This window comes from Silene latifolia, chromosome 6 (genome assembly GCF_048544455.1).
Source record: "Silene latifolia isolate original U9 population chromosome 6, ASM4854445v1, whole genome shotgun sequence".
NCBI lineage: Eukaryota > Viridiplantae > Streptophyta > Magnoliopsida > Caryophyllales > Caryophyllaceae > Silene > Silene latifolia.
The window spans coordinates 130,083,423-130,094,255 of record NC_133531.1 but is presented as its reverse complement, the minus strand read 5'-3'; the positions used below and the strand labels follow the sequence as shown (position 1 = coordinate 130,094,255).

Below are 10,833 nucleotides of genomic sequence, written 5' to 3'. Positions count from 1 at the left end.
AGTCTATGGTGAGGACATGAGCGACAAATACCTTTGAACCGCTCCCAAGCTTCATACAAAGATTCTTCATCCCTTTGCTTAAAACCCGTAATTTGATCTCTTAGCATATTGGTCTTCTCCTGGGTAGAATTTTTGTAGAAAGCTAGAGCTAGCTTCTTCCAAGAATCTATTCCAAGGGTGGCCTTATCAAGGCCCTTCAACCATTGCTTTGCGGTGCCGATTAACGAAAAAGGAAATAAGACCCATCTTATTTGGTCTTGAGTCACGCCCGTTTGAGAGATAGCTTCACAATAATCGCAAAATGTTTCCATATGAGAATGAGGGTCCTCACTAGGCATTCCCCCGAATTGGCTCCTCTCAACTAGTTGGATGAAGGCGGACTTGGCAATAAAGTTTCCGGTAAGATGTTGTGGGGTAGGAGTACCATTTGGTAGATCCTCCTCGGTGGGTATAGAGTGTGACGAGAATTTAGGCATTGTAGGTGGATTTTGTGTGGTATTGTTTAATGGGTTCTCTTCTCCTTCTATTGCGAAAGGATTGACAAACTCACTAGTGGGTTGAACAACTTCACCAACACCTCCCAAATTCCTCCTAACAAGTCTCCTATTATTCGTCAAGGTTCTTTCGATTTCACGGTCAAAAGGTAACAAATCTCTTTGTAACCTTCTAGACATGCAAAATATCAAACAACTTGAAAACAATTAGAACAAACCTTGAGGAGTTTTACTTCCCAAGGTGAAAAAGACACAACTAAAAACAATAAAAGAAATCTTAAATCAATTAAACACCGTCCCGGCAATAAGCGCCATTTTTGATCGGAGCCATTTGGTGTTCACAATTAAGCATATGTGGTCGTTGGTCAATGGTCGATACAAAACACAATTTATACTTCACAAACAACTCTACAATTAGTAAAGAGGCAAGTAAAGGTCGGATCCCAAGGGACGGGTATTGAAATGAAGATTCTATTGTAACTAGTGGTGTCTAGGGGTGTCACAAATTGGGTTGATGTAGAAGGTTACTAAACTAAGATAGCAATGAAAATAAACTAACAAGGTAAATGAAATAAGGGTGTAAACAATTGATTAAAAGCACTAGGGTGTCATGGGTTCATAGGGGAATCATGGGATATGATCATACAAACATGTTCTCAAATTATAAGCAAGCAATTATTGTTGTGATGGATTGAGTTGGGTTATATCTTACAATCCTAGGAAAGTTTGGTCCCGGAGCCGAATCTCATGGATTGTACAACACCTACAAGTCGACTTAATCTTCCCTACTTAACACATGCATGGTCTAACAAGACTCGAGTTGGGTTATGTCTTACAAGTCAAGTTGAAAGGATAGAAGATGATAGTAAATGCAAGGATTCATAGGCTTAGCATTTCATCAAATATAACATGTGCATGTATTAAGATCAAAACAAGCAAGCAAATAGGATATGAAAGCATATTAATTTAAGCATGAATCATTCCCCATGTTGGTTTCCCCTAATCACCCATTAAACCCTAGCTAAGAGACTACTCACTCATCATCATATTGAACATGCTAGAAAGGTTGTCAATCATACTAACATAATGAAACATGATGAATAAATAAAAGTAATTAGCAATAATTAAAAAGGGATTAAGAGATTATACCTACTAATGATTCCAATAATAAAGCAAGAATAATAGAAGTACTTGAATCCTAGATTGAGAGGTTGTCAATCTCCCAATAATAACCCAAATAATCTTCAATTACCCAAAATAAAGTAAGAACAAGAGAGAGATTAAAGAACTAAAACTTGGATTAAAACTTGATTAATATTTGATTACAATATTGAAGAGAGATTTGATTGATATTAACTACACTAATTATTGATAAGAAGAACATGCTCCTCTAATTAGACTAATGAGGTATTTATAGTGAAAATTAGGGAGGATGCATTAGGGTTAACTAAGGGCTAAACGAGTAATTACACTTTTTAAGTTGAGCAAGGAGCCTCCGGGATTATCCGAGAGAAGGGCTTCTCCATTTCGTAGCTTGAAGAACGAAATGTCTTTGTCTTTGTGATCCGTGCGGCTGGGGGTCGGGACGGCCGGATCTGGGATGAACGATCCGAGCGGATCAAGGAACAAGACGCTCGGATCGGCATGGCATGGGGAATCCGGCGGATTCTGGTGAGGACGCTCGGATTGAGCCGACGGACGGATTCTCTACAATCCGTTCGGATTGTAGTTCAGCAACTTTCCTTCTTCTTTTTCTTCCCTTTTCTTCATGAATTCCTTGGGGATTTCCTTGGGGACTCAAGGATCTTTTTCTCAAAAATGCTCTTCTACTATGCTATGTACAAAGGCCTTCTAGTCTTGTCTCTCCTTGATGCTTGGTCATTGAATATGATCAATTTAGCCTTGTTTTGCCATGAAAATGCAAGATTCTTACTCCTTTCCTACCAAGGGATCAAAATATCAAAGAATATGCAAAACAAAGAACTAAAGATAAGAAATGACCCAAATAGGCACTAAAAAGCATGGAAACAATGGTAATTCGGGGGCTAAATATGCGCCAATTATGGTCGCATCATAGTGGAAAACCAACATCAATGTCATCTAGTATGGGTGAGCCTAATCCTCCGTTGGTACCAAAAGGAAATGCCACTGCCTCATCGATTACCCCTAAACCATCCAAATTCACCTTTCTTAACAAAAGACAATCTAAACACAAATTACATATCTCGTGCCAAGATTATGAAAATTTGATCCTAGGAAAGGATCTCTGTTTTTTCCATCCAGGATCATCGTCTTTCTTAAGGGTTTGTCACCTCACCTCAAAAACTATCCAGACGGGAACTCCCCATGAAGAATCTTCAAGGGTAGCAGAAGTTCCATTTCATTCTCCTGTGTCTGTGACACCCCATACTCCAATTGCCTTACCAGGACAACTTAAGGTATGGAAACGTCACCATCTCGGTTACCCGAGGCAATGATAATCATAAGACAATAACGAAACATACTTAAAAGTAAATACGGTTTAAAGTGATTACATGTCCACTCCAAAACTATTAAACTGAAATACAATGTTCTCAAAACAGTCTACTGATAAAACTATCAAAACTACAAAACATTGTCTGACACAGCGAAAGACTTCTAACTGCCAAGTGATGACTCATCCCAGCTATCCCATACGCGTCATATCATACTTGCTCAACAACTGCTCACCATCCCCGAATGGATCACCACAGTTTTTAAAACAATCTCCAGTACTAATTACATACAACAAAGCCACAACGAAACAAGTACATAAACAGCTTAACAACTCAACAACTCTCCAGTCTCAATAACCAATCTCCACACAACTGACTACACACTAAAGTGTGTAGTCCTGCCAGAGTACCCATCGCAACAAGTACTCCACACCGCCAGTGGGGGACCGCAGCCGTACCCACCAAATCCCCGCTCATCACCACTGAGCGATAAACCCAAGTTTCCTTAATGTGTACATCCCCTCCTGTGGCGGGTTCCAGAGAGGGTGAACCAAGGGCGTGAAGCCACTCCCGCAAGTGACTCCACTCAGCCAGGGACACGCCCCGAAGATCACAGACAGTCAAACAACAATAATTATACTACACTACCAACAATCACCAAATCAGAATCCAATGCCAATACGATATACAACAACAACAGTAATCACCAACCACACTTATGTAATTAATACTGAGTAGGGAAAACCCTACCTGGAAAGCAAACACCGGCAGACGATCAAGCAGCTAAATCAGAATCTCTCCTCAACGAACCCTCCTCCTATACATACATACATACTATCACTACCATAATCACATAAACCACCGAAACCCCCAAATCACCCAATTAGGTTTAACCAACATTAACAAAACAATATAAAAATAATATGTAGAGCTTAACCACGACGGAAGGAACACAAAAGTGTAAAGACTAGCGAAATCTGACACTTCTAGCTTCGGGATTTGTTAACAATGCGATGACAATCAAGTTACGTAGCTTCTTTTATTTTCAATTAGGTTTTACGATCATTAAAAGTTTTAAGAAAAGTGACGGAAGTCCTTTTTATATTAATCTCGCATTATTGACAAAACCCGTCAAAACTCAGCCCGTAAACCACTTACTCGATCGAGTAAGACACTTACTCGATCGATTGCCCCTTACTCGATCGAGTTCCCAACTTACTCGATCGAGTACCCTACAGGCAGAATACTGTTTTGTGTAAAAACATACTTACTCGACAGAGTAAGTCTCACTCGATAGGGTATCCCAAGACACATAAAACCGTAGTATTACAGTCTTCCCTCCTTAAAAAGAACTTCGTCCCCAAAATTCAAACCACAAATAAAAACAAATACACCGACACTTTCCCGACACAACAACATAAACAAAACTCAACGCCAAACTCCCATTACACCTCTCAAAACAAAACTCAACCCGACACAAGGCAACTACTAACTATACCATAACCAACATAAAACATACAAAACTCTATGTAAACATGCAAAAACTCTATGTGACCATCTCCTACCCCCCTAAAAGAAACAAGGTTACGTCCTCGTAACCATACATACGTGATCAAACAGAGACGGATACCGCTCCCTCATAGCCTCTTCCGCCTCCCATGTAGCCTCCTCAACCTCATGGTTAGACCAAAGAACCTTAAGTAACATTGTCTCACCCTGTCTAGTTTTCCTAACCTTTCGATCAAGAATCTGTTTTGGTACCTCAAGATAAGACAAGGACTCAACCTCTAACACATGTGATGGATCACTAACATACTTCCGCAGCTGAGATACATGAAACACATTATGCACTCTATCCAAAGCAGACGGTAAAGCTAACCGATAAGCAACCTCACCCACACGATCCAAGATCTCATATGGTCCTATAAACTTCTGGCTCAGCTTCTCTTTCTTACCAAATCTCATGACCCCACGCATAAGAGACACTTTCAAAAGAACCTTGTCTCCAACCTAAAACTCTATATCCCGGCGATGCAGATCTGCATAACTCTTTTGTCGATCCTGAGCCGCTTCCATCCTCTAATCAGCTTAATCTGTTCCACCATCTTATGTACCATCTCTGGTCCTAAAACCACTGCCTCAGCACTATCGTCCTAACAAATTGGACTCCTACACCTCATCCCATATAAAGCCTCAAATGGTGCCATGCCAATACTAGTGTGATAGCTGTTGTTGTAGGAAAACTCAATCAAATCCAACCTCTACTCCCAGCTACCACCAAAATCCATAACACAAGCTCGCAACATGTCCTCTAAAGTCTTAATTGTCCTCTCCGTCTGGCCATCTGTCGTAGGATGAAATGCTGTACTCATCTTTAAGGTAGTTCCCATAGACTCCTGCAACTCTTTCCAAAACCGTGAGATGAATCTCGAATCTCTATCAGACACTATATCCTTAGGCACCTCATGCAATCGAACCACGTTTTTCCGATAAGCCATAGCTAACTGTATCTTGGTCCAAGTATCTTTCATTGGCACAAAGTGAGCTGACTTGGTCAGATGATACACTATAACCCATATCATGTTATTACCGTGTTGACTCTTCGGTAAACCCACGATAAAATCTATAAAAATGGACTCCCACTTCCACTCAGGTACCTTAAGAGACTGAATCTTACCTTGTGGTCGTCGCTGCTCCCCTTTCACTCTCTGACACGTCAAACAACGAGCCACGAACTCAGCTGTTTCCTTCTTCATCCCCGGCCACCAGAAGGTCTTCTTCAAATATTTATATAACTTGTCACCGCCTGGATGTACCGATTATGGTGTGCAATGAGCTTCTGTCATGATTATCTTTTTCAACTCCTCATCACTAGGAACACACCACCTCCCATCAAATATCACACTACCATCTGTACGAATAGAGAATCTAGACACTGTCCCTTTCTATACTCCAGCTCTCCACTCCTCAATCTCGGGATCCAACGCCTGTTTACTGCGAATATCATCATAAAGGTCTGGCTCCACTGTCAAATCCCCTATAGCATCCCCTTTCTGGATCATATGTATCCCAAACTTCCCCACCTCATCTCTCAATCTCATCAAAGACACGGTCGTGCAAAGAGAATGCACACTCTTCCTGTAATACCCCGTATTTTTATATATAATAAATTAAACAGATATTATTATATATTAATTATTATACATTTTATATTACTAATTTAGTCGGGTAATTGTTTAGTCGATAATTACTACCACCAACCAAGTATCTTTATTATTATATACTATTATTATTCTAATATTATTGAAAATGATTACTATCACCATACCATGCTTCCCTCTTTCTTTACACCTCTTATACATGTGCAAATGTCCATACGTCCATACCTACCTTCCACTTTCTTCCTTTTTCTTTCTTTATTATTCTTTACATATACACCACATGCTTGCTCCATCATCATCACCAAAGCTGAGATTTCACGCAATTCGAGAGAGAGAGAGAGAGAGAGTAGCGGTTGACAGTGCAGCAAGGACGAGCAGGGGACCATTGTCGACGACCTAGGGTGGCCGTGGTGGCCGTCGTGGTGGCAGAAACATGGTAAGAGCGATTCACTTTCCTCTGTTTTTACATTTCTGTCGGGTTTTTGGGTATGGTTGTGTGTCTTAGGCAGGCGATGTTGATGGGTGTTGATGGGGTATATGAATAGGGTGGTGTGTGATGAGTGTCTTGGTGGTGGTTATGGTAGTTTTGGGTGGTGGAAATGGCGGCAGGAGGAGTGGTCGACAGGGGTAGACAGACGGGATCACATACGGGTTTTCAGGTGGGTTAGATTGGTTAAGCTTTGGGTAGCACCACCGTGGACTAGGGGGAGGTCGAAACGGTGGTGCTATGGTGGCTATGGGCGTGGGTTGGTGGCGAGTCGAACGGTGGTGGTGAGGCAGGGTAAGGTTGTTGGTTGCGGTGGAGGAAAGGAGAGAAACAGTGGTGTTTGGTGTCGATGCACGGTGAACCACGCCATTTGCCAGCCCTGGTTCGACTCGCCGGCGGCAGTCGACCAGGCTGGTGGTGGTTGTTGGCGGTGGGGTTGAAGTGGGTGTGGGGTCAGGTGGTTGTTGCGGCGGTAAGGTGGCCAGTGGTGGTGTGTGTGTGTGTGTGAAGGGGACGAGTTGATATCGAATTGTTTTAATTGCGAAGCGGGTTTTTCATATTTAAATCGTTACAATTTGTAATGAATCGTATTCTTAATTGATTAATTTAATCCCGAGTCATCTAAATAATTTATTTAATTAATTCCCGAGCGTATTAAAATATTTAAAGACGAGTTGTTTTAATGATTGAAACGGGTTTTTTATTAGTTTAATCATTATAATTCGTTAAACGGTCGTATGCTTAATTAATTAATATTCCGAGTTATTTAATTAATTAAGGACGGGTTTTTATTAGTTTAATCGTTATAATTGTTAATGGGTCGCATTCTTAATTAGTAATATAATTCCCGTGTCATTAAATAATTGAGTTAAGTTAATGCCCGAGTTATTTAATATAATTAGAGTCGGGATTGTTCGAGTTGTTCAAGTGTTGATTCGTTTCATCATATAATTCATTTAAAACGCTAATTATCGTTTTGGTTTAAGTTCCGAGTTAATTAAATAAAATAATAATTAATTAACTAGAAACGGGATTTTGAGTCGGGTTGTTAAAAGAGAAAAGTTACTATATCGGGAAAGTTTCCATTTTTAGAAATTATACTTTAATAACTTTCTATTTTGGGGAAGTTGGGTCAAATACTAATCGGGTTATTTTAGCTATCAATTGGGCATAAGTTGGTGTCGGGATTGTATGTCAGGAAGACTTCTATTTGAGAGATCTCTATATTTAGTAGTTAGTAATTATAAATATTATAATTGTTTTAGGTGACGGATTCGTGAAGGATCGATAATCAATTCATTACTTTATTTTCTGGACTGCTTAACTGCTTAATTGGATCTGCTGGCACTTTGAGGTAGGAAAATACACTTACTCTATCATCGATGTTGAATTGTGTTGACTGGATTCTGGTTGTTGATTTACGTTACGATTTATATACATATTGAATTGCATTAATTATTGTTGAGCATTTCATATGCATTGGAGTTGAAGGATGAGGCGGTAGTGACGATGATGAGATACGATGGGATGTTGTGATAAACAGTATTGGCCTTCGGGCTCCGTGATTGCCATTAAGTTGGTCCGTGATTGCCCTTAAGTGGGTCCGTGATTGCCATTAAGTTGGTCCGTGATTGCCCTTGAGTGGGTCCGTGATTGCCCTTAAGTGGGTCCGTGATTGCCGTTAATCGGTCCGTGAGGTAAAAGAGAAATGAGATATGAGATATGAGATTGAGTTGAGGCGGATAAGGAGGTGACGGAGTATCATGCATATCATATTTACTGTTGTATTGGGTTTTCCTACTCAACCATTGGTTGACGTGTTTGCTTCTGTGTCTAAATAAAATTGATGCCTGCTTTAATTGATGGCATCCTGTGGTGAACCATTTAATATTTCCGGTTAAATGGGAGCGATTTAAATAACGAGGTTTTGAGTTAGCTGGATATGGGGAGCTTGGACGTGTGAGCTTTCGGACCTGCAGGAGTCTAGATCACAAATGTAGTTATATCACTTATTTAATTTCCGCTGCGAGTTGTATTTATTTTTACATCAGGTTCTAGTCGATTAAAAATTGTAAGACATATGTAATCATTAAAGTTTTTATTTAAAGTACTTTGGTGAGTTGGACTTTGTTATCTACTACCTCGGGAAACCGAGATGGTAACAGTCCGTTTTATGAGGGAATGTCTTGACGAGGACTTCTTTTATAAACCGGGGTGTTACAAAGTGGTATCAGAGCGAACGATCCTCAGGCCTAAACCAATGAGCCCAATGAACATAGGACGTGTCTAAATAAAATAAACCCGGGATAGAATTGTTAGGAGCACACTACGGTAAGGTATGAGTTAGGGGCCCCCTCACACCGAACCAGTGGTCCTCTCAGTTGAACCGGAAACCATGAGTGTATACGAGAGAAAGGGTAGAATAGTTTCCTAAGGTTGAACAGGAAATTCAAATATCGTTGCCTAAGTATTACCTGATTGATACATTGATTATTGCCTAATTGAGTTGATATATACTTTGAGACCCATATATTCTAACCATTATGCAGGATAACGCTACGGTAAGTAATTTGTATGAATGATGTGTTGATAGCACTACTATATCTAGTAATATGAGGTTATGTGATCCCAAAGCCATGCTAGTATAGTCTTGTGATAGTGATTAGAAACACTATTGAATTGCATGTTTATAGTCATAGCAATCGTGATTTAGTTGTACGGAGTAGATCGAGATACGAAGGGATTATACGGGATAGATGTTTACGTAAGTACAGTGTGAGATTTAAGTTAGGATGGGTTAGTATCGATAGTATGGTTGTAAGAGTCTGGGACATAGAGAATGAATGACATAGTGATAAAACGCGTTTTGGCTCATTGCCTAAGGATGAAAATTTATGGGAGATAGCCTCGCGAGCTAGTGTCCAATTAGCGTCGGTTTCATGCTTATAGGATATACGGATTAGGAGTAATAAATACCTTAGTGAGCTGTGGTTAGGAAGTTCCTGTGCAGTGATGTTTGACCAACGATTTTCGCATAATTCCTCATTTAAATCCTCATTTAAATCGTATTAATAATTTTCGCATAATTCCAACTCCATCGATCACAAAATTCGCATATGTTTTCAAATTGATAAGTCAATAAAAATCTTGATGATTCAATATTAAACAATAAATTTTGCAAACTGACCCAAGTTTTGGACCAACTGCTGTCACATTTGTTTGGACCGACTAAGTTGTAAATTTTTTTTTTTAAAAATGGAATCCTTGTACCTAGGACCTAAAGAGGAATGAGAAAGGGGTAGAATTGACCACACCTTACCTTTGTAAGTATAGAATATTTAAAATCTTAAGCCATCTTTACTCGGGTAGAAACTTATGATGACTTGTTTTACTTTTATAGAACCATGCCTCCAAAGAGAAGTACACCTACACCCTCTACCATGTCCCAAGAGGAGATTGACCGTTTGATATCTATGAATGAGGCTTTGACTGCGGCTCTGAAGGCTAAAGGGTCAATTCGGGATCCAAATGAGGATGAGTGCTAATATTGCAAGACATAACCCGACGAAGTACGATGGATTAGGTAAACCATCCTTACTAGGAGATTGGCATAGGGAGTTTGATAACCTTTTTGAGTTGTTAGGATGTCCTGCGGAGATGCAAGTGGACCAAGCTGCTTACTATTTGAGGGGAAAAGCGGGTTTGTGGTGGAATCGTAATAAGGAGGGCATAAGGGAAGCTTGGAGGGAGAGTGAAGAACCTTTTATCACTTGGAAGGGTTTCAAGGAGAATATGAGAGTTGTGTTTGTACCAGAACATATTAGGAGTAAGATGAGAGCTGAATTTGATTCTTTCAATATGACTGAGGAGATGACAGTAGAGACTTATTATAACAGATTTATGGAATTGTCAGAATATGTAGCTGATTTGAATTTTAGTGATGAGATGTTGGCACTCAAGTTTGAGAAAGGATTAACAACAACTATTAAGAAGAGACTTGCAGCTGGTCAACCAAGTACCATGGATGATGTTTATCAGCGAGCTGGGCATGCCGAGAGGGTTGTTGATATGTTAAAGGAAGAAAAGAAAGAGAAGGGAGAGAAAAGAAAGAGTGAAACTGTTGGCGAGGGGCAGGGGAATAATATGAAGCAAATCAATACTCAACCTAAACATTTTTCAGCTGGAGGAAATAACCTTAGTGGGGCAGAGCGATCCAA

General features: G+C 40.0%; 1 non-coding gene across 1 annotated transcript; it reads left to right on the top strand.

The window, feature by feature from the left end:
- On the top strand, positions 1-107 carry LOC141589305 (small nucleolar RNA R71). Its single transcript, XR_012520250.1, has one exon. It is a non-coding gene; the product is annotated as a small nucleolar RNA R71 (small nucleolar RNA).
- The last annotated feature ends 10,726 nt before the right edge of the window (positions 108-10,833 follow it).